The sequence below is a fragment of the Sarcophilus harrisii genome, chromosome 2, assembly GCF_902635505.1.
Source record: "Sarcophilus harrisii chromosome 2, mSarHar1.11, whole genome shotgun sequence".
Classification (NCBI taxonomy): Eukaryota; Metazoa; Chordata; class Mammalia; order Dasyuromorphia; family Dasyuridae; genus Sarcophilus; species Sarcophilus harrisii.
In genome coordinates this window covers 325,904,291-325,930,540 of record NC_045427.1, presented here as the reverse complement: position 1 = coordinate 325,930,540, position 26,250 = coordinate 325,904,291, and the positions used below count along the sequence as shown (strand labels likewise).

At 35.3% G+C, this 26,250-nt stretch overlaps 1 protein-coding gene across 1 annotated transcript in view; it reads right to left on the bottom strand.

Annotated features, from left to right (window-relative positions):
- MPP5 (membrane palmitoylated protein 5) overlaps positions 1–25,358 on the bottom strand; it is a 112,297-nt gene extending 86,939 nt beyond the window's left edge. Inside the window, exon 1 of the mRNA XM_031952766.1 lies at positions 25,185–25,358. The gene's annotated coding sequence lies outside the window, so the exon portion shown is untranslated. The remainder of the gene's footprint in view (positions 1–25,184) is intronic.
- Between the last annotated feature and the right edge of the window lie 892 nt (positions 25,359–26,250).

Genomic DNA, 26,250 nt, shown 5'->3' with positions numbered 1-26,250 from the left:
CAGTAATTTTGGTCAAATAGTGAGTAAGGCTCTTTGGGCTTATTGAACACTCTGGAATGGGGTCTGTTTGCTTCTCTATCTAGTGCCAATTTATTCCACTGTATCAACAGTTCAGCAGAAGCAGAGAGACTAAGAAGAGGTGGTAAGAATAGACAGAAGAACTATATAAATGAAAGAGTTTGACATCATTGATAATCATGGTATAGTTACTGATCTAAAGCCAGACATCCAGGAGAATGAAGTCAAGTGGGGCCTTGATGATGCTACTGTTAAAGTGCTTCAACATTTAGTATGCCAGCAAATTTGAAAAACTTAACAGTGGATTAGAAAAGACAAGTTGAAATAATCCCAATACTAAGGAAGGGCAATGCCAAAGAATGTTCAAACTATCAAATAACTGTGTTCACTTACCCCACCAACAAGGTTATGCTTAAGATTCTGTAAGTTTTACTGAATTGGGGAGGAAGAGATAAAGGAGGGAAGGAAAAAACACTTGAAAATCAAAATTTTACAAAAATGAATTCTGTAACATGTTCAATCTTTGTGGTTGCTGCTGTTTGCTTTTTTTTCTTTCTCATTTTTTGCCCTTTTGATCTGATTTTTCTTGCATAGCATGCAAATATACTCAGAAGAATTGTACATATTTTACCTATCAATATAGATTACTCACTGTGTAGAGGAGAAGGTAGTGAAGGAGGTAGGGAGAAAAATTTGGAATACAAGATTTTGCAAGAGTGGAGGGTGAAAACTATCTTTGCATTGCATACATTTTGAAAAATAAAAAGCTATTATTCTTTAAAAAAGGAATAACAAGTTATACATAAGAGATTTGCAGTTTTTGTGCAATCATCCTTTAAAAAAATTCTACTGTTATGGAAATGCTTGTTTTAGTCCATAAGCTAAAAATAAAATAAATTTTTTAGGAAAAAAAATGAATGTTGAAAATTGCTTGTAATTGGAAAAATAAATACTATTGAGGGGGAGAAAAGATTCTGCAAGCTAGGTTTCAGTAATATGTGAACTGAAAATTACCAGAAGTGTGGGCTGATTTTTGAAGAGGCAAATGAACTAGAAATCGAATTGCCAACAATTACTGGATTATGAGAAAGCAAGGGAATTCCAAGGGAAAAAAGAATTTACACTTTATTGACTATTCTGGTCTTTGTGTGGATCACAAGAAGTTATGCCAAGTCCTCAAAGAGATGCGACTATTAAATCATCTTAATCTTGTGAGGAACTTGTATGCAGGTCAAAAAGCACCAGATAGATAACCAAACAATTAACCAGGTTCAAGACTGAGAAAGGTGTACAACAAGTTTGTATATTCTCACCTTCTTTACTTAACTAATATGAAGAACACACTGTGCAAAATGTCAGGCTAGATAAATCAAAAGCTAGAAATAAGGTTGTTGGAGAAAATATAACAATCTCAAGATATGCTAAATGATGCCACTTAGATGGAAAAAAGTGGAGAAAATGTAAGTTTCTTGATGAAGGAGAAAGAGGAAGATATAAAAGCTGGCTTCAGGCTTAACATTAAAAAAAAAAAAAAAATCCCCCAAATCTGGTCCCATCACTTCCTGGCAAAAAGAAGAAGAAATGGAAGAAGTATCAGATTTTATATTTTGGGGCTCAAAGATTATAGTGGATGGCAACTGCAGCCATGAAATTTTAAGATGTTGACTCCTTGGAAGAAAAGCTATGGCAAATCTGTACAGCATACTAAAAATATCACCTTGCCAACAAATGTCCATATACTCAAAGTTATTAAAAAAAAAAAAAAAGTACAAATAATCAAAGAACAATTACAAGTAATCTCTGGCCAAGAATTTTCATTCTAATGGGGGAAAGAATATAAATGCTAAATCAGGATATAAAAAGATACATACAAAGGAGATGAAAGGTAGGTTAGAGAGGACAGCTTTGTAACTAAAAAGAAGGCATCACCTCCTCTTTGTAGGGGCCAGAAACTGGAAACTGAGTAGATGCCCATCAATTGGAGAATGGCATACCCAAAAAGTTATCAAACTGTGCATACCCTTTGACCCAGCAGTGCTGCTACTGGGCTTATACCCCAAGGAGATACTAAAGAAGGGAAAGGGACCTGTATGTGCCAAAATGTTTGTGGCAGCCCTCTTTGTAGTGGCTAGAAACTGGAAAATGAATGGATGCCCATCAATTGGAGAATGATTGGGTAAATTGTGGTATATGAGTATTATGGAATATTATTGTTCTGTAAGAAATGACCAGCAGGATGAATACAGAGAGGGTTGGAGAGACTAACATGAACTGATGCTAAGTGAAATGAGCAGAACCAAGAGATCATTATATACATCAACAACGATACTGTATGAAGATGTAATCTAATGGAAGTGGATTTCTTTGACAAAGAGACCTAATTCAGTTTCAACTGATGAATGATGGACAGAAACAGCTACACCCAAAGGGAAAAACACTGGGAAATGAATGTAAACTGTTTGCATTTTTTGTTTTTCTTCCCGGGTTATTTTTACCTTCTGAATCCAATTCTCCCTGTGCAACAAGAAAACTGTTTGGTTCTGCACACATATATTGTATCTAGGATATACTACGACATATTCAACATATATAGGACTGCTTGCCATCTAGGGGAGGGGGTGGAGGGTGGGAGGGAAAAATCGGAACAGAAGTGAGTTTAAGGGATAATATTGTAAAAAAATTACCCTGGCATGGGTTCTATTAAAAAAAAAAAAAAAAAAAAAAAAAAAGCTTTTTCAGAAAAAAAAAAAAATGGAGAATGGCTGAATAAATTGTGGTATATGAATGTTATAAAATATTATTGCTCTGTAAGAAATGACCAGCAGGATGATCTCAGAAAGGCCTGGAGAGACTTACATGATGCTGATGTGATGTTGATGTGATATTGAGTGAAATGAGCAGGACCAGGAGATCATTATATACTTCAACAACAATACTAAATTATGATCAATTCTGATGGACGTGGCCCTCTTCAACAATGAAATGAACCAAATCAATTCCAATAGAGCAGTAGTGAATTAAACCAGCTACCCAGCAAAAGAACTCTGGGAAATGAGTGTGAACCACTACATAAAATTCCCAATCCCTCTATTTTTGTCTGCCTGCATTTTTGATTTCCTTCACAGGTTAATTGTACACTATTTCAAAGTCCTATTCTTCTTGTGCAGCAAAATAACTGTATGGACATGTATATGTATATTGTATTTAACATATACTTTAACATATTTAACATCTATTTGTCTACCTCCCATCTAAGGGAGGGGTTGGGGGGAAGGAGGGGAAAAATTGGAACAAAAGGTTTTTGCAATTGTCAATGCTGAAAAATTACCCATGCATATAAAAAGCCATAATAAAAAAAAGGGGGGGGGGGGCCCCGCAGCGGGGAAATCAGATAGAATACTTGCAGGATCTGATTAAATCTTCTATGCTTTCACTCAACCAGTATGGCCCTCAAAAACCTAAGACCACCTCTATTCCAAAATGAAGATTTATTTTTATTTTTTGCAGAATACTTCATAAAAAGTACTGGAGTAAGTGGAAAACATATTGGTAATATCCAATTTAAGTCAACAACTTAAATTCAAGATGGATATGTGACCTGAATATTACTGATATTTTTTTAAAAGCCACAAAACTAGAAGCTAATCTTCATGAAGAGATAAGAAGCAGCATATAAATTACATGTGCATGTCCAACACCTTCCTTGGGATCTCAGTGAAAAATATCTTGTGACTTGAAATCTAAGAGTTCTTTCCTTCCCTTCAACTGCCACTAATCCTGCTTCAATCCTGGCTTCCAATTTCTATAACCATCATCCAAGAAGCAAACTATGTGGGAAAAGGACTATTATTTCCCCTCCACCCTGCCACACCCTGCACCAAGAGCAGACTAGAATGTCACCAATGAAACAGGCCAGAAAGCCTGGCTAAAGCAAGAAGGTAAGCTGAAGAAAAGACAGAAGACAGCATATGCCAACATGTGCCTATCTTCAACATTAATGCCCTTCAGATCCAGTTGTGGGGGTGGGGGGTGGGGGTAAAGGTACAAGTTCCCCAGGAATAACAAAAAGTACTTCTCTAGACCACCCACATAGCCATCAGTGAAATTCAACCTTTGAAGAGAGGCAAACTAGTCATTACCTCTACTGGTTCCTCAGGAGCCACAATTATTGAAGATAGGAAAAAACTAATAATGACTCCAAAATCCTTGGCACTGTCAAATAGTTCAACATAAGAAACAAATAAAATTTTATCAAAAGAAATGATATTTTTGTCACTATACCCTAAGGTTCACTGGGATCTTTCCATCTGATACGCAGCTGAGACATCCAGATATGTTATCTTCTCCCACTCCAATGGGAACTCCTTTAGAGCGGAGATGATCATGTTTTTATATCTGCATTCCCACTGCTAAACATGGCATTTTTATTCATTCAATCATCATATATAATTGGAGTAGGGGTGAATTTTTAAAAATTTAATATTTTATTTTTCCCTAGTTATATATAAAACAATTTTTAACATTTGTTTTTAAACTTTTAACTTTGAGTTCCAGATTCTCTCTCTTCCTCCCCCCGCTTGAGAAGGCACATGTGAAGTCATGCAAAACATTTACATTAAAGTCATGAGGTGAGAAAAAATAGAACATCACTCCTATCCCCCCCCCAAAAAAACTCAGGGTTAAGTGAAAATATCTGGTTAATTCTTTTTCTCTTCAGCGTCTCTCACTAGTGAAACTAGCGTTTCTCTAGTCACACAGGTTACTAAACTAGTTCAGGCTCTCATTATCACTTGCCTAATTATATTAGCCCTCTAAATGGATCCTTAGCCTCTCCCCACTCTAATTCATTCTCTCCACAGCAACCAAAATGATTTTCCTAAAGCATGGATCTGACAATCAACTTTTTTTGGCTCCCTCTTACCTCCAATATCGAATATAAAGTCCTTTGACATTTCAAATTCTTCATACCTATATATATACAGGTAAAATAACAAGATGAAATTTTTTTGCTGATAGCGATTGGTAGAAAGGGATGGAGAAAAGAGAAGGTGTGAAAAGAGAGTCAAAGGGGATGATTAAAAGAAATGCTGTACAGTAATGTAGCCCATAAAGAAATGTCATAGACAATTATAACAGACCAAGTTCTCTCTGGATGTGAATGACATTTTCCATCCCAAGTTTAGTGTGTGTGTGTGTGTGTGTGTGTATTTTTATTTTTTTTTATTTTTTAATTTTTATTTGTGTGTGTGTGTATTTTTTACACACACACAAAGTATATTTATAAAAAAATTAAAAATATAAAATTATTATAAAGTAATTCATTGGATCAATGTATGATCATAGACAACCATCACATAATCTTGCTGTTACTATATACAATGTTCTCTGAATTGTACTCACTTTACTCAACATTAATTTATGTCTTTCATGCTTCTCTGAAATCAGCTTGCTCATCATTTCTCATATGAATGTATATTATTGTTATATTCCATAAACTTATTTGGCCGTTCCTCAAATAATGGGCATCCACTCAATTCCCAATCCTTTAATTGCAAAATATTTAACCAAGTAATAAAAATTAAAAAGGACTATTTTTTGCAGCATTTCTAGCTAGTGAATCAGAAATTTTCATACCCCAATACCCAGTGCACTGTCTTATCCATAGTAGATAACTTCAAAGTGTGCATTTGACTCAATTTGAGTTCAAATTCACAGCAAAATAAGAAATTTATATGGTGGGGGGTTTTCTGGAACTTCAGTTACGGGAATTCACTCCACCAAAGCAAATTACAATAGATATAAGACTTAAGATAAATCTTAGGAAGTTTTTTGAGATATATAATTCTAGGATCATATAATGTCAGAAATAAATTTAAATCTAAGTCGTAATGATTAAATCTAGCACTGATTAAATAATTTTCCCTCTCAACTGTGTAATATATTATTTTAATATTCTATTATGGGCAAAAAATCAGGACTGTCACATTACTGAAGCAAAAAATAAAATGTGAAGTCCCATTTAAAAGAATTATAGACAATATAAAATACTGGAGAGTCTACCTGCCAAGACAAACTCAGGACTTACATGAATACAATTACAAAACACTTCACACAAAGTCATATCTCAACAATTGGAAGAACATCAATTGCTCATGAGTAGGCCAAACTAATATAATAAAAACGATAATAATATCTAAATTAATATACTTATTCAGTGTCATATCAATCACACTGTCAAAAAATTGTTTTATAGAACTAGAAGAAATAATAAAATTAGTCTGGAAGAACAAAAGGTCAAGAATATCAAGGAAATTTTTTTTTTTTTAAATGCAAAGGAAAGTGGCCTAGCCATACCAGACCTAAAGCTATATATTATAAATTGACAGCCATCAAAACCATTTGGTACAGACTAAGAAATAAAATGGTACATCAGTGGAATAGGTTATGTACAGACAATTTTCAGGTGAAGAAATTAAAACCATCTATAATCATACAAAAAAAAAAAAACACTAAAATATTATTGATTAGAGAAATGCAAATAAAAACAATTCTTCCATACCAACTATCAGATTGACTAAGATAACAGGAAAAGTAATAATAAACGTTGGAGGGGATGCAGGGAAACTGTGACACTAATTATACATTGTTGGAGCTGTGAAGTGATCCAGCTATTCTGGAGAACAATTTGGAACCATACCCAAAGGGCTATAAATTGTGCATACACTCTGATCCAGCAGAGATCTTAAAAGAGAGAAAAGGGCCCACATGTACAAAATGTTTGTAGCAGCTCCTTTTGTAGTGGCAAAGAAATGGAAATCGAGTGGAAGCCCATCAACTGAGGCACAGCTGATACACAGTCCGTCCTAACTGATCTATCATCTCCAAACATAAAATTCCATCTCTTAGCTTAGCTTTATGCCTGGAATGTTCTTCCTTACCTCTGCTTCTTAGAAATCTCCCCCTTTAAGACTTAGATCAAGTGTCTTCTTCTTCAAAAGGTCTTTCCATGGAGCAATTAGGTGGCACAGTGGATAGAGCACCACCCCAAAAGTCAGGAAGACCTAAATTCAAATCTGGCCTCAAACTAGCTAACTAGCTGTGGAAAAAAAAAAAAAAAAAAGCCTTTCCTGAATGCTCTCAATTTTTTGTTTCAATCCCCAACTGACATCCCTTACCACACCATACATATTTTCCTTCTCCTCTCACCACACATTTATTTTGTACTTGTTCTGCATGTACTACTCTGTGAACATGCCGAAACCCAGGTATGTTCCTTGAGATTTAAAAAAATTTTTTTTATTTTGTCATGTGTCATAATACATAGCAGAACACCTGAAACATATTGGTATTTAAGAAATATTAAATTTAAATAAATAAATTATAAATAAATAAATTAATTAAATTAAATTAAATTAATAAAGTAAAAATTAAATAAAGTAAGAGAAAAAAAGAAATCTACCCATCACCACCTAAGAGATTAAAAAAAAAAAAAAAAAACCCAAGAAGAATATCATAAACAAGTTTCAAAACTCCCAGGTGAAGGAGAAAATATTAGAAGCAATAAGAAAAGAAACAACTTAAATATTATGGAGCTACAATGATTAAACAAGACCTACTATGTTGAAGGGCTCTAAGTCTTGAAACACTGTATTTTGTAGAGTAAAAGAGCTAGGGTTATAACCCAGGGTAATTTACCCAGCAAAGTCAACTATAATCCTGAATGAAAAAGAAAAAAATGGACATTTAATGAATTGGAACACTTTCAGGTATTTATGACAAAAACAATAAGGACTTAAAGGAAAATTAACATAGAACATCAAAGAGAATTATAAAGTAAACAATAAAGACCAATTTATAAGGGATTCAATAAGATCAAGTTGTTTATTTCCTTTATGTGAAAATATTACCAATATTCATCATCAATATCATTATTTGGATAATATAAAACAAAAGCCTAGACTGAGCTGAATATGATGGCATGATCAAAAATAACAAAATTGTAGGGGAAGATAATAAGAAATATAATTATCTTACACAAAGGCAAAAAAAAAAAAGGAAAAAATGACACAAAAACATAGCAAGGAAGAAGATGGTAGTACTGGAAGCTTACTCTCATTGGAAATGAGTTAAAAGAGGGAATATAACACATATCCAAAAGGGTATAAAAATCTTCTAAATTCAAAAAGAAATGAGGGCAAGAGTATAAGAGTGGAAGAGAGGATAAAGAAAGGTTTCTTAATTGATTCAGACCAGTTCCAATTGTTCAGTAATGAAGAGAGCCATCTATACGCAGAGAGAGGACAGTGGGAACTGAGTATGGACCACAACATAGCATTTTCACTCTTTCTGTTGTTGTTTGCTTGCATTTTTGTTTTCCTTCTCAGATTTGTTTTTTTTAGATCCGATTTTTCTTGTACAGCAAGGTAACTATATGGATATGCATACATATATTGGATTTAATATATATTTTAACATGTTTTGGAATACCTGCCATCTAGGGGAGGGAGTGGGGGGAAGGAGGGGAAAATTTGAAACAAGATTTTGCAACAGTCAGTGTTGGAAAATTACCCATGCATGTGTTTTGTAAATAAGAAGCTATAATAAAATAAATAAAATTAAGATAAAATAAAATAGTATCTTCATTTAAAAAAAAAAAAAAGAAAGAAAGGACTCTTAAAGAAATGGTTAAAGAATAAGAGGGCAAGGAGTGAAGACAGGGTAAACAGGATGAGAAGGATAGTGAGGAAAAGTAGGAAGGAGGAAAAAACACTAGTAATTATAATAACTTCCAAAACATGAAGGCGATGAATTTATCCATAAAATAGAAACTGATAGCAGATTAAAAATTTGAACTCAACAATATGTTGCTTTCAGAAACACTTTAAAAATGAGATGTACACAAAGATAAAATAAAGAGCAGAAGTAGAATTTATTATTTAAAAATAGCAGGGATAGTAATCATGGTCTCAAAGTTTAGCTTTAACTTTTAATTAAAAAGGGAAAATCTGGGGGAAAATACTATGGTCGGCTATGTTATTCTATATTGTTTTAGACCATTTAAAATAACTAGACACAGTATAAAATACCTGAGAATATTCCTGCCAAAACAGACATAGGAAGTATATGAACAAAAAAAATTTTACACAAATAAAATCTAATCTAAATAATTTAGTAATAATTATTGTTTATGGATAAGTAAAACAATATAATAAAAAAATGACAAACTTATCTAATCAATATTTAATGCCATTCCAATTAAATTACTGAAAAATTATGAGTTAAATAGCAATTATACATAACATATGTAAATACATATATAATATATAATAATATAAATAAGAAAGATTATCAGAGATAAATAATAATAAAGTTCATCTGGAAGAACAAAGGTCAGAAACTTCAAAGAAATCAGGGAAAAAAGATGTAAACAGATTCAGCTGTATCAAACTTATTACTATATTATAAAGTGAGAGCAAAGTTGAAGTATAAAATGGATAATTTTGATTATTTTAAATTAAAATATTCTTGTATAGGTAAAACCTCTATAACTAAGAAAAGGAGGAATACAAAGAAATTGGAAGAAACTTTTATGGATAATCAAATAGGATTCTATGATTGGATGTGTGGCATAGGAAATAATGAGCTGGTTGGTGTAGAAAACATGGAAAGACTTAGACTTATGAAAAAAAGATGCTAGACACCATCAAAGAAACAGATGACAAGAGGAAATAAGCATAACATGGTTATACATATCTATATATACACATAATATATCTGCACTTAATAGTGGCCTTCTTTAGGGAGAGGGAAAGGAGGGGAAAAAAAAGTGCAGCAGATAACAAAAGAAAACCTACAAGAAAGCAAAAAAAAAGAAGCAGGGTGGCTTTGAAAACAATATGTAGTATTTATTATATATTGTGTTCTTGAAATGGAAATTTGTGTTTATACTGAATCCTCTCATATTCTGCTGTGTAAATGGCAATGTTTATTTTTTTTCTCATTTTGTATTTGTTTAAAATATGTTTGAAAAATTTCCAAAAAATTAAATTAAACATAAAACTATGAGATAAAAATAGTAAAGGGCAATAAAATTCAGTGCTGGTACAGTACTGTTCTGGGAAAACAGATATGCTATTATTACATTGCCAGCACAGCTGTGAATTGGTTCAGTCTTTTTGGAAAGCTATATGGAATTATAAGATAAGAGCTTCACACCCTTTGATCCAATGATCCCACTAGCAATCTTGCCTGAATGACAGAATCAAAAGAAACAAAAAATCTACAAAAATCTAATAATGTTTATAATAGCAACCTGTATGTCCAGTAACTGAAAAATAGCTAATGTGATACATAAATGAAACTAAACATGAATGTTCCACAAGAAAATGCACCATTAGAAAATCCTATAAATGGGCAAGCAGCAAACAAAATCCACTCCTCATTCCTATTATATTGACAATTTTAGGAGAGAAAATAAATGGATAGATTCCATCTATTTCAATTCAACAAACATAACACCTAGATTCTAACAATACAAAGTACATGAAAGAGAAGGACACTAGCAACTGGAAGGGAATGAGGATAGGCATCCTGTGGCAAAGCTCTAAGGGAAATTAAGAGATTAAAAGTCAGAAGTGATGACAATATATTACTGCCAAAAGTCTGTGCATGAGTGTGCCATGAGCCATTACAGCCTGTGCAAAAGTATCTAGACCTTATGGAGAAAATGGAATGTCATAATGTTTGGGGGAAGAACAAAGCAGGCTAGTTTGAGTGGCCCACAAAATGAACAATGAAAATGAGATGTAATTTATATTGAAAAAGTAGGCTATATCCAGATTATGACAAGTTTTAAGCACTACTCTGTCCTTTATATTGGAGGCAAGATGAAAACTGGGAATAAAAATGGGTTAAGTTGTGCTTCAGAAATATGAATTTGTCACTCTATGTGGACATTGTCACCTGGCTTTTTTGCTAGTTCGACACACATCTGTTTCTATACGGTTTCTCCCATGCCTGGAATGCAATCCCTCCTCAATTTACCCTCTAAAGAATCTCCTGCATTATGTGATGATCAACTATGACAGACTTAGTTATTTTCAGCAAGATAATAATCCAAGAAAATACCAATAAACCTGGGATAAAAAAAAAAAAAAAGTCATCCAAACACAGAGAGCCTAATATTTTCACTTTTCTCATGTTTTTTCATTTTATTCTGATCTTTATTTCACAACATGACTAATGTGAAAATACGTTTAAAATGACTGTACATATATAACCTGTATCAGATTGTTTGCTGTCTTAGGGAATGAGGAGGAAAAGAGAAAAACAATTTAGAATTCAAAATGTTACAAAAATAAATGCTGATGTTTAACTCATATTGGATTACTTGCTATCTAAAGGAAGGGGGAAGGAAAAAAAATTTGCAACACAGAGTTTTGCAGGGGTAAATGTTAAAAATTATCTTTGCATCTATTTTGAAAAATAAAAAGCTATTATTAAAAGAATGCTGAAAACTAGCTTTACATGTAATTGGAAAATAATATATTATTGAAAAAAAAAAAAAAGAATCCCTTGTATTCTTCAAAACTCCCTCGGCCCTTCCCCCCAAAACCCACCCCAAAATTCACCTTCCACAAAAAGCCTCACAGAGGTGATATGACTGAGTTATGGCTTAAAGAAGTGTATGCATGGCCCCTGACAATATAGTGGTCACTTACATCTGAAGGTTGTTCTGATATCAACCAAAACAAGAAAAAAATAGCTTATTAATTAGTAGTAATATTAATAACACGAATTTCCAGAAATCCCTTGATAATCTAGAATAGGAGTTGGCAAACTATGCCTTGCCCTCTGTCTATTTCTGTATGGCCCCACAGCCAAGAATGGTTTTTCTCTTCTTAAATAAAACTACTTAAAAAAAATAAATCTCCTAGATGCACAAAAACAGACTATGGGATAAAATGAAGGCCATGGTTTGTCAACTCCTAATCTAGAATACTGGGTTAAATCTTAAAAGACAAAATTCAGTAGTAAACTTCCAAGCCATTTCTATATAACATGCATTCTTCTCAACTCATTCCTCTCTTATCAAAACTATGGATTCAATTCCTGCAACTAAGTATAGGGTTTATCTTGCCTGGAATCACATCACTTCCAGACCATTTCCAAACCCACCCCAACCCCAAATTCCAACATCTTAATTTCCCTTTATGTGTTTTCTTCCTCTTAAAAGGAAAAACTTCTGAGCAGGAGATGATTTGCTTACTTGCGTTTAACTCTCTAGTGCTTAGCAAACTAACTGGTACATAGTAAGCATTATCACATTTTATTTTGTTGTTGTTCAGTTGTTTCAGTTGTGTCTGACCTTTCTGACCTCATTTAAGGTCTTCCTGGAAAAGATACCAGAGTGATTTACCATGAAAATTCCAAATGGGACCACAAAGTCAGATTTTATATTTGGATTCTTTTTTTTTTTTTAATAGCCTTTTATTTACAGGTTATATGTATGGGTAAGTTTACAGCATTAACAATTGCCAAACCTCTTGTTCCAATTTTTCACCTCTTAACCTCCCCCCCCTCCCCCAGATGGCAAGGTGACCAGTAGATGTTAAATATATTAAAATATAAATTAGATACGCAATAAGTTATATTTGGATTCAAAAGACTTCATAAATATAAAAAGGAGAGGGGATATCTAGAAAAAAAAATTGGTGGGGCGGCTAGGTGATGCAGTGGATAGAGCACCAGGCATGAAGTCAGGAGGACTTGAGTTCAAATCTGACCTCAAACACTTAACACTTCCTAGCTGTGATGCCCCTAGGCAAGTCACTTAACCACAATTGCCTCAGCCAAAAAAAAAAAAAAGGAAAGGGATAGGGGAAAGTGCCAAGGGAGAGGGTAAAGTGAATTATAAGTTCAATGAGCCAACAGCTCATTCAGAGTACCAATTTAGGGTACTGTGAAAAGCATATCACTCATTTTTTTTAGTTATGTCCAACTCTTTGTGACCCTTTTTGGGGGAAGGGGAGTTCTTGGCAAAGGAATTGGAGTGATCTGTCATTTTATTCTCCAGCTCATTTTACAGATGATAAAACTGAGGCAAATAGGGTAGAGTGACTTGCCCAGAATTTGAACTCAAAGACTTCCTGAAGTCAGGGTCAATGCTCTATATACTGTGTTGCCTAATTAAGATGCATAGGTTCAAATAACAGGAGAGTGATAAGCTTACAGTACTCAGCACTCATCAGACCACATCTAACGAACTGTATTTTTAAAAAGATAATTAATAAGCAAGCAGAGGAAGGCAACCAGATTAGTGAAAGACTTTAAGATCAAGACACAACAGGATCAGCAGAAGAGACATTTAAGTGAACATAACTTTTCCTCAAAAATCTGAAGAGATGTCATGCTCTGGCTGACCTTAGAGGACAGACAGAAACAATGTACAGAAGTTTCACAGGCAGAAAGTAGCTTTGATTTAAGAACAAATTTCTTAACTGTTTTTTCCCTTTGGCCCACATTTATAACTTAATCAGTGAAGGGAAATTCTAGTGGGGGGAGGGGCAAACCAATAACAAAAAAATTCCTAACAGCTCTGCCCCCACCAAAAAATAGACAAAGGGATTTATCAAGTCCTACATGCTAGGGATACAAGCACAAAAGTAAAACTGCTAGTCTTAAAGTATGTAATTTACATCACCTGAGGAACAGCTGAGCAAAATGTAATATAAAAATATATTTGAAGATGAAAAAAGTAGTTTCAGTGAAACCTGAGAAGATTTATAAGACATGGTAGAGAGTGAAATGAATAAAACCAATACAATACACAATTTATACAATAACAATATCATAAAGACAACTTTAAAACACTGATCAATGTAATGACCAACTAGGGTTCCAGAAAACAGCTAAGTAAGTATATTATCCATCTCCCGACAACAGGTGATGGAGACTCAAGATGCAAAATGAGAAATATTGTTTTGGATAAGATCAATGTAGGAATGTTTTGTTTTTTCTTCCCCTTGACAGAAGGAGGATAGAGGAAGGTAAAAAGAAAAAAATAAATTTTTGTTAATTAAAAATTAAATTTTAAAAATTAAATCATTTTAAAAAGGAGTTTTTTATAACAAGGAAGGGCAACACACATATAAAGAAGGTTATGGAAGTAAAAAGAAACCCAAGCAGCTGTAAAGGTCAGGAAAGAGCTCATACAAAAGGTAGTGAGTCCTAAAGGAGGAAAGTTATTCCAAGAGATCATCTCTTGGCAAGAAACAATGCATCACAGCATGTGGAACACAGCCTGGGCAACAGTACTGGGATAGGAGATGAGATGTCACTAGGACAAACAACAAAACCAGTTTGGCTAAAAAATCTGCAACTTGGTTTTAGAGAATTGCCTGGGAGTGGTTAAGTACCTTGTCCAAGGCAAAAGAGACAGATGGACCCAGATCTTCCAGGTTCTGATAGCTGCCTTTGTTATCCAAAAGTGGAATGAGCAGCCTCAGTTAGCAAGGTTGGATAGATATATGTATGCTGTGGAGCAGAATTTTTTGTTCAGAAGCCTTCTTATGTTACTTCCAACTCTGAGATTCTTCAAACAATTGGCATTAAAAGAACTGGGATTCAGCAGGCAAAGAAGGATTGAAGAGGAACAGGATTAATTATGCTATCATAATAAAAAAAAGTTAAAGTATAAAGTATTTTCAGGAAACAAAGAGCAGAGTTTTGCTAGAGAATGGAATACATAGAGTAGCAGGATAGTGCCATATCGACTAGATTCTTGAATACCAGAACTCGTAAATCTTATCTTTAAAATTGTACATTTACAGAAAATAATATATTTTTAAACAACAGTGTAAAAGCAATGCTTTTAATATGTGTCTGTCCATTTCTATATATTACTTGTTTGTGAAATCTCTCAAGTTTAACAGCAAAGAGCAACTTGTAATGTATGCAGTTATATTTTTCAACAGTACTTTTCAGCAGAAGATGAGACTAGTCATCATACAGTGATTAGACTTAGACACAAGACCTCATGTGGAAAATAGGAAGAAGTTATGAGAAGCACTTGGACAAACAATTAGATTTCTGAGAATCCAATTACAGACAACACAATAAATAACAAAGCAAACCTAGCATTTATTTTGTATTTTAAAGGCACTTTCCTCACAACCATCTTATATAAGGTGCAAACATTCTCTCCATTTTATAGATGAGGAAATAGGTTCAGAAAACAATACTAGCACCAAGATATAGGAACTCAAGTCCTCTGATTATAAATTCAGCATCCTTTCCCTTATACCTTTTTGCCCCTCAAAAGGTTTTACACTGACTGAAATGTGGATCTTGACATAGTATTTAACTTTTTTATTGTTGTTTGCTTTAATTTTCTCATTTTCTTTATTTTTTGATCTGATTTTTCTTATGCAGCATTGATAAATGTGGAAATATATTTAGAAGAATTGCACTTGTTTAACCTAAATTGGATTGCTTGCTGTCTAGAGAAGAGGGGATGCACGGAAGGAAGAAAAATTTGGAATACAAAGTTTTGCAAGGGTGAATGTTGAAAACTATCTTTGCATGTATTTGGAAAATAAAAAACTAACATTTAAGGAAAAAAATGAAAATAAGATAAAAATCAATCAATAAAATAAGCACTTAAGCACCTAAAAAAAAAGGTGTGACCCCATCGAAGAATCCTTTAATATTTATACTGCTCAAGTAAATGTGCCTCTTTTCTATATCAAGGGAAGAAAAGATAAAGTTGGTGATACAGTTCTGCAAGTAGAGGGGAGATGGTCTAAATGTTTTTAGAAAAATAGGAGACCAAATCACGATTGTGATCATGGAACTATAACTTAAATATAGATGTCTTGAAAAGTGTGGCTTATAAGGCATAGAGTCAATATTAATAGAGAAGGGGTATAGAGCGGTGGTGAGAAAACTACTGTATTTATCTATTTTAACTTTTTGACATGGAATTAACTTATTTTTACAACTTTTTTTCCATCCAAGAATTATGTAAAGTTAAGGATTATTAAATCAGAAATGAAGAAAGCCTAACAGCATGTGAGATTCTGGTGTAGTGGTTAGTGAAAATGACGAATCAGAGTCAAGACTAGATATGGAAACAAATGAAAACAAAGTAAGGGAGCTATACCGAGAGAATGGAAAGAGATTTAAGGAATACCAGGTTAAAAGAAAAAGATGAGTTTAATGGGACAAGTCTATGAATAGAATATTATAACCAGGTAGAATTTTGATGCTTAAAATCATGGCGCTAGTAGAATTGAGATGTTATTGGTGCTATGTTTTGGTGTGAGGTAAAAAAAATCAACGAAAAAGGAGGCGTTCACAAGTTTCTCTGTCCACTCCAATCAATTCTCCACACAAGTTCCAAATTTATATTCCTAAAGGGCAAACCTGATTGCTAATTGTCTCACTAAAGAAGTTTCAGTGGCTCCCTCACAGAATAAAGAACAAAATACAGACAGCCTTTCACAATGATTTCAGTCTACCTTTCCAACCTGATTTACATTACTCTTCCCTACCCATCCCCAACTAATCTGACTTCCCCCAAGTATGACTACAAAAGATTGGAATGAAAAGGACATAGAGTCAGATACTAAAATCACTAAAGAAATTTACAAGTGGAAATTAATTCAATCAACTTAAGTATTTACCCTTAAGAGAGAGAACTTTGCTAAACACTTGGGAAAATACAAGCATACATAACAGACCTCTACTTTCAGGAAGTATATTGTCTAGTAGCAACTAGAAGAACAAACCATGTGCATTAAAGCACAAAACAAGAAGCTATATTAGGTCTCAAGGGGAATTTCCTGGAGGGAGTTAAGTTGGGCTTTAAAAAAATGTGTGGGGTCTTCAACAACAATACTGTATGAGGATATATTCTGATGAAAGTGGATATCTTCTTCAAAAAGATCTAATTCAATTCCAATTGATCAATGATGGACAGAATCAGCTACTCTCAAAGAAAGAACACTGGGGAATGAGTGTGAACAGTTTGCATTTTTGTTTTTCTTCCCAGGTTACTTTTACCTTCCGAATCCAATTCTTGTGCAACAAGAGAACTGTACAGTTCTGCACACATATATTGTATCTAGGATATAACATATTTAACATGGATAAGACTGCCTGCCATCTAGGGGAGGGGGGGGGGGAGGGAGGAAAGGGAAAAGCCGGAACACGAGTGTAAGGGATAACGTAAAAAATTACCTATGCATATGTTGTCAATAAGTTATTAAAAAAGAGAGATAAAATATTAAAAAAAAATGTGTGGGGTAAAAATTGTTACGAACTACTCACTCAGGAGTCAATTAAGAATAGGAAGATTTGTTAAAAATGGACTTGAAAGGAAAGATTATGGATACAACTAGTTGCCTCTCCAGTATATCCCAATACTCTGCTTCCTGTTCCCTCTGAGAGAACCAGAACTTGAGCCTTACATTGGAACCCAATCTGTGCCACCACATCACAGCTACAACACATTAAAATTACCCATGACATAGAAAAAAATTTTCCATTATTACCAACTTCTAAAAGAAGCCTTCTCTGACTCACCACAACTATCAGTGCCTTCACATACTAACTACCTTGTATTTATTTTGCATACACTTATTTTTGTACATACCACTTCTCCTGATTAGAAAGCAGCTCTTTAAGAGTCGGGACTATTTTTGTTTCTTTTCTGTCTTTGGCAATCAAATAACAAGTATTTATTAGCTATACTATACTAGATAAGGGGGAAAAAAATGCACACATACATATGTACAAGGAGAGAAGGAGATCAATCTCCATAGCATACGACTTTTAATAAATAATTGTTAGTGGACTGATAAGCGTATTCATGAAAGGAAGTCTGTTTTCATCCTTTGCCTCATTTAAATCTAGTCACAATATTAGACTGAATTAAAGACTTGGATTTTAACCCCAGTTTCATCATTAACCAACTCTGTTACCTAAGACAAATCACAAGTTTTTTGTGCCTCCATTTTCGCTTTTGGTAAAACAATACTTTTTATTGATACTTTCAATTGACATCTCATTTCCCAATTATCCTACCTCAAATAGTGTCTTTTCATAAAAAAAAAAAAGTTATGCAAAGGGAGTTATTTCAAATAACAGTATATCACTTTTCCATTTTGTAATCTACAACATTCTTGTTTAAAAAAAAAAACTCTAATCTTAAAAAAAATTGTTTTTTATTAAGATAAAAGATATTATAGCACTTTCAAAACATTTAAAGAACAGAAATAAAGTGGAATATAGCCTAAACCATCACTGCCCTTTGAAAAAGAAACACATTCTATATGAATAATGCCTTGTCCAAAACAGAGAGGCCTTGTTCCAAATTCCCATTAAGTAGCCAAGGCTTGACCAACTTATGTCCAAAATATCTTTACCATTCAATGTTTTCCTTCCACTTGTAGGAGTCCCTAATCTGAACCAATCCTTAATTATTTTTAGACTAGATGATAATGTCTAATTGTCCTCTCTGTCTCTCCCCTTTCCAAATTATCCTTCATACACTTGCCAAACTGAGATCTATCTGACCACACTCCATTCTCCAAAATCTTTGTTCCATATACTGCATCTAGGATAAATATATAAACATACAGTTTGAGAGTTGGAAGAGACTTCAGGTAATCCATCTACATCCTCTTCATAACAAGGAATTCCCACTAGTCAATTAGTCACCCATCTTCTGTCTAAAAGATGCCCCATTCCACTTAAGCTCATTCTATCTCCTCAGAACTGATATATTATACCCCACAACCTGGCTTCCATTTAACTTGCTAATTTTATTTCATATTATTCCAGTCAAAATTAACTCCTACCTCTTTCCCACTTCTCTGACTCTGCACATATGGTTCACAACCCCATCCCTGCTACCACCACCCCTCTCTCTCATTTTCTGCTTGAAATTAGTTAGTATTTACTTACACAGTAAAATTATTTGGACAGTAAAATTTGAGTTTTTTGAGAGTAGGGATTAGTCTATTCCTTGAACTATGTGCAAAATAAATGTTTACTGAATTGAAACGGATTTTTAAAAAAAGTCAGTAAAGTTAAGTGGAAAGGGAAGATCATCAGGCTGCATTTTTATTTCTTCAACATAAAAATTAATATCTTCAAAATATTGGCATTGCTTAAATGAAATCTTAATAGGCATTTCTGAAAAAGAAAAGCATCTAAATGTAAAAGCTGAAAGTGTGGCCAACCTGTTCAGCAATAGGATAAGTACCTGTGTTTTGTGATGCAGCAAATATGCACATATTCTTAAACCATAGTTAAACATATGTAGACTTTCCAATAAGATGGGCCACCAGTGAAAAATATTATAAACAACTTTATCAGTAGTTCATGTAGTAAATACCAATCAAATTATATGGTAAACCTATAGCTAAAAATACAAAAAACACTACCTGAGACCCAAATCATCAACTCATTCTTAGGGAATTACTTAGGACTGATGCCTGTATTGTCCACATATACTTTCACTGAGAATAGTAAAGATGGACCGACTAACATCTTTTTATTTTTGAAAATGACCTGTATTATCTAAGATTAAGAAATCTGCTAAATTGCACTAAATATACTCTAAAATGTAAATATTCCATTTGTATACTTCACATTACTAAATTATCTAATGACCTGTGAAATTTTGAAACAAGCAACAAAAATATATTTTTTAAAAATACTCAAATTCTAATTTTTCTAGCTAGCTTTCCAAAGCCTGTCAGGTTTCAATATATCAAGTAAAAATAGGGAAAGGAAGGGAGTGATATAATCATTAGTCTCACAGTTAGGCATTTCTACCATAGAACAAAAATTCATAAACTACCTAGTCTTACTATAGTAAGCTCATTCAACCTATAAGAAAAATGAAGTTAAATTATAACAAAATGAACTATTTGATTAGGAATAAAGGGATTATTAGTCACTAGTACTAAATAGCTAAGTGTTTTTCATGACTTGATTTCTTACAATACATATTAGAAAAATTATCTCCTCACAATTCAGAAGCAAAACAATGAACTTAAGTGCTTTTTATGAATACCAGCATTTTTTCAAGAAATTCTGACTTAGATGACAGACTGTGATTATGTAACCTTTTTTTTAGGAAGGTGTGCTTCAGTACTTTAGCACTTGTTTTTAAATTGCATTCAATGAATGGAAACTAAGTGAATGCCCAACAGATAGGGAATGGTTGAATAAGTTATAGTATATGAATGTAATAGAATATTATTGCTCTATAAGAAAGGATCACCAGGATGATTTCAAAAAACCCCAGAGAGACTTACATGAACTCATGCTAAATGAAATGAGTAGAACTATAAGAATATTGTACACAGCCACAAGATTATGTGATGATCAACTGTGATGGACTTGGCTCTTTTCAACAATAAGTTGATTTGGACCAATTCCAATAGACTTGGATGGGGACTGAATGTGGACCACAACAAAGTATTTTCACTTTTGTTGTTTGCTTGCTTGTTTTTTCTCTTCATTTTTTTAATCAGATTTTCCTTGTGCTGAATGATAAATGTGGAAATATATTTAGAAGAATTGCATATATTTAACTTATATTGGAATACTTGCTGTCTAAAGGAGGGGGCAGTGGAGAAGGAGGGAGAAAAATATAAGCACAAGGTTTTACAAGGGTGAATGTTGAAAACTATCTTTGAATGTATATCATATATATATATGAAAATAAAAGAAAGCAATTGATATTGGATTATATCTGGTGGGACCTTTGAAATGACTAAATGAAAGATGAAAAAGTTGAATCAAAAAAACTCAGCAACATATTTACAAAAATAAATTTTTAAAGAATGACTGAAGAGAAATTGCATTCACTGAACACCATTACATACAAATACATCAAATTAACACTTTACTAACTAAATTGAGGATCTAGAAGTTTATTTAGGTAAGTAAAAGTTATTTCCATTTTTTTCCAGGTAAGATGCCCAAATCAAATAGTTTTCTTATCCTAACACAAATCTTTTTATCACCTCCAAGTCCTAGCTAAATATAGTAAACATTGCCATGGCTTTTATAAAATGTTTATATACAGTTATACAAACTTTTTCAGCCTCAACCAAATCATTGAAATTGTTTATCTTTTTAATGAATATGATTATCATTGTGACTTTTAACACTTTATTTACAAAAGTATATTCTGCTCTATGTTAATTAGAGCTATATTTTAACCCTGAACACAATACATAAAGGGATTAAATCCAGAACATTTTCTATTTGAAATTTAACATTTAACTGAGAGCAGAAATTGTGTTTTGCCTCTTTTTGTAACTCTAGTGCTTACCACAGTGCTTGGTATATTACTGTTCAGTAAGAGGCAACTAGGAGGATAGAGCTTCCCTGGTGTTCCATTTTAGACACTTATTAGCTATTTGATTGAGAGAGAGACAGAGACAGAGAAAGAGAGCATGAATGTGCCATAGTGACTGACAGAAGAAATCAAGCAACTTTACAGTAATGAACAAATGCACATTTATGTTTTTTAATGGTTGACTGTTTGATCTCTTTAAAAATGCAACATATAATCAACAGCATATGCTATTTTTCTTTCCAGGCCTTCAAAACCATAAGGGAAGTAGTGACAGACAAAACAACCAAAGTTAATGGAAAGACTGTGATATACTTCTGATGAGGAACACAGAAAGTCAGGTAATACATCATTACCAGAATGACTGCTAATATAATTTTATGATCTAATGTCTTTCATATACATTATCCCATTTGTTATCATTATTACAATTTCATTACTGTTACAAGCACAACCCAAAGTTAAATCATGTGACACAGGCCAAGAGTACCTGCATTCATATATTTCAGCCTCAGTTTCCTCATCTATAAAATAGGGATAAAATAGCCTCTATTTCAGAATTGCTGTGAGAATCAAATGAGATTTCTTATGTAACACTGTAAACCTCAGAGACCATCCAGCCCAATAATAGTAATATTACTGGCTAGTAATATAAATAGCTAATATGGATATATATGACCTACTGCATGTACAAGGTATTGTGCTAAGCACTTTACAGATATTAGTCCATTTGACCCTCAGAATAATCCTGTAAGTATAAATGACTCTGAAGAGGTAAAGTAATATGGGGGCAACTAGATGATTAGGTAGCTAGAGCACCAGCTCTGGAATGGAGAGAACCTGAGCTCAAATCCCGCCTTACATACTTATTAGCTGTGTGATCCTGGGCTTAACTCAACCCTAAGTGCCTTCCCCACTCCACCCCAAAAAAGAGCAATTTATTCAAGGTCAAACAGCTAGAGTCTGATTTGAACTTAGGTTTTCCTCACTCCAAGATCTACAATCTATCATGTGGAGATTGATGAAATATATTTTCAATGCTGGAAAAGGTATTTTATCTAGATCATTAATTTCTCATTTACATACATTTCTGAAGATTCATTATCCCTTTTAGATGTCCTCCAGCTTATGAAATGTCTATCTTGGGAATCTGGCTTCTCTCTACTTACAACCAACCATAAGGACCCTCATTTTAGACTTTCAATATCTCTCACAGTCCTAAATTATTACAAGAGCCTCCTGATGGATATCCTGCACCCATTCTGTCCACACAATCAATCCTCCACACAGGTTCCAAATTTATATTTCTAAAGGGCAAATCTGATTGCTAATTCTCCTACTCAAAGTGACCATCCCACAGAACATAGGACAAAATACAAATACCACAGTCTTTCACAATAACTTCAGTCTACCTTTCCAGCCTGATTTTACATTACTCTCCCCTGCTCCATCGCCCAGCCACACTTGCGGTTTTCCAGAAACAGCATCAGAACCTCAGGCCTCTGTCTTTGAACAAGCTGCCTAAAAGCTTCTTCCTACTCACACCCAATTCTTGGAACCCCTTGCTCCCTTCAATGTTCAATTCAATTATCATCTCCTTCAAGAGCTTTTCAGGATTGCACCTTGGACTACCATCCCATTGGATTTTGTTTGTATCCTATGTTTAACTCATCTGTAAACAAGTTACATCTTCTAATGGAACATATATTGGGGAAGAAGAGATGTCTTCTGTTTGTGTTGTATCTCAGTAAAACTCCCTGACACAAAGTAGGTACTTAAACATACTTAAGGATTTGTTTATTTTATTCCAGCACACTTGGATTTTTATAACTAAAGTCAAACCATCAATGTTCCACACTCACACACACCCTTGTTTTGAACTCAATTTCAAAGTTGAAATTCTATACAAACCACAATAAGACCTTAGAATATTGGACAAACTACTCAACAGGGAATAGAATATAAGATTAATTTTTTTTTAATTCTATACTTCGCCTATTTCCTTTAAAAAGAACTTTTTAATTAACTAATTTCTACCATTGGTAAATGAAACAGCCCTTTAACATATTAGAAATAGAAAAAGTTTAAAATCTTCTAAGTCTCTCCTACACTAGCATTTATATAGCACTTTAAGATTGGTAAAGTGCTTTACCAATATGCGTTCATTTTACTCTCACCACCAGAAGCAGACAATTATTATTAGTCCTACTTTACAGATAAGGAAACTGAGGCACAGAAAAGTGATTTGCCAGTCACGATGTCTAAGCCACATGTGAACTTGGGCCTTTCTGAGTCCATGTCCAGGTTCTATCCACTTGATTAACTAGTGGCCCAGTAAAGGTCAAAGTTCCAGCAAAGTTAATAGGTTGAAACCTATACAGGCACTTCAGTGAGATCACTGCTGGCTTTGCTTGAAACAAACTAAATTAGCAATAATACTTTAGATTTACATAAAAAAAAAAAAACAATAACAACTCCAGAAACTGTGAATATAATATTTCCATTTTATAGAGGAGGAAAGTGGGACTCAGGTCACAGGTCCATTTCCCTTTACAGCCTAAGACCTAGTAAACATTTCACATTGTTCATAACCTAAGGAAAGCTTGCTTAATAAAGTTTCATTGACATCAGTATAGTTCAAAGACACCAATACCCAAACGTGTCATTTGCTTCGGAGGCAAAATTTAATAGGTTAATAAATTTTGGAATAATTATATGCATAATTAACATTACTCAAAAGGAGAATATTACTTATTAAACCCTGAAATAGTTACACCTACAATTTACACCTTAATACGTAAAACTTGTTTTTCTACAGTAAGTTTTCAAAATCAAAACATCAAGGGGGCATACATCATCCCAGAACACATTGAAAAGATTCACACTTGCATATACACACAAATGGTACTACTGTTTAGTTATCAATCAACTTCACGGCTGCCTGAAAAGCAAATTTCATTCACTAAATATCAGACACCTACTACGTCCAAGATATTGTTGCTAGGTGTCAGAAATACAAAGCCTACAGTCGCGACTCAACCCACATTTTCACGTACTACAACACTCGTCAACAAAGCACCAACTTAGCTCCTTTCAATGTGAAGGTTGATAAGAGTATTAAGGATGACTCTTTCTTCCTTTCCCAAAAGTCATTACTCTTTTAAATCAAGATTAAGTACCAGAAAACTTGTAGAATTCAAAGTCCACCTCGCAATCCCTGATAGATCTAAGAGTTCTAACGCAACGAAGATAATTGAAACGCAAGTGTCCAGAAGCAAAGCAGAAGCTGCTGGTTTCTGAAGAGCCCACAGGGCGAGAATATTGCCATCAGGCGAAGGAGGGGCTTGCACCCCGACTTTTACAGGCAACGTATCCCTCAAATTGACTTTCTTAGAGGCAGGATATTGGGAGCGGGTTCTCGCCTTTCCTACGGGAGGACCGAGGAGTCCGCAGGGACAGGCTAGGGAGTCACGGAGACCCGGGCTGGGCGCAGCGGGGGCAGGAAGAGGGAGTCCCCTACCTAGAGAGATCCTGGTGCAGGGACAACTTCCAGGCTGGGAACAATCACCCTGAGGGACAAAGGCTGGCAGCCGCGAGTGCTGGGTCTCCCGGGTTGGAGCCAGCCCGGAAGGAGACAGGGGCCCGGAGAGGGGGAGGGAGCCCGGACCCCCCAACCCACCCACCCCGGCGGGCCGCCAGATCGCGCCTCGCGCACCCGCCCTTGGGTAACCTGTTGAGGGAGCTCTCCTAAAGACACACACCCCCCCCCCCCGGCCCCGCCTCTTACCTTCGCCACCTCCCCGCAAAGGCCGCCGACTCCCGCACGTCGCAAGTTCGGGCGACCCTTAAGGTACCGGATTCAGAACTAGAAGCTGCCGAACCTGCTCACCGCGTCCCCGCCTCCTCCGCCGGCGCTGACCGAAGAACGCCTGCCTCCTCCCGTCGCTCGCCGTCGCAGGAACTCCACCCTAAGACCGCGCGAGACCAGCCCCCCCCAGGCCCGCCTCCCGACGTCCTGCAGGGCGCGCGCACGCACGCGCGCCGCCGGAGCGCGAGCGCACATTCCTCAGTCCCCCAGCTAGCGCTCCGGGATGCGGCTGCGTAGCGGCGATGTCGCCAGGGGGCGGGGCGAGAGGGGGCGGGGGAAGTTGAGGAATCTTAGCCCGGGGTAGGACTCCCACGGATGACAAGAAGTCACGCCCGCTATTGGCTCGTTTTTTAATTAGGAAGGGCGGGGAGGGGTGCGGAACAGGTAGCGCTCGTCTCTTGGGAGCCTATCCGGAAAGCGCGGGAGTGAGTGGGGCCGTGAGGCGCTGTGTCAGAGACCGCCTTCCGCCCGATACGCTCCTCTGGGAACGGCGGAGAAGCAAGAGAAAGAAGCCCAGGGCCGCTGCAAGCCGGCCTCTCTCCCCTCCTCTCGTTCGCTGGGATCCTCTAACTCAGCGCTCCCGCCCCACTCCCCGAGCCTAGGTCCCAGCCTGAGAGCCCCCGGTGCTAACTAAGGCTGACGCCGAGCGGCTCAGCCCTGGGGGAGACGCGCCCGGGAAGTCGGAACGGCGGCTCCAGGGCCGCCCACGGGTCAGGGACCCCCTTTGGTTGCGAGCCAAAACCCCGGTATTAGCTTTCACGGCCTTATTTGTTTGTTATTCATTCTTTGCCGTTTTGCTTTTAATAAGTAAGATATTTATAGAGCGCTTTACAAACATTATTCCTCACAGCAATCTTGGTGCTGTTATTATCCCCATTTTACAGGTGAGGGAACCAAAAATAGAGGTTAAGTGCAGCTGTTAAGTTTCTGGAGCGAGATTTAATAGGCTGATGTTTGTGAAGGTTTTCTGGAGGCAGCCTTAGCC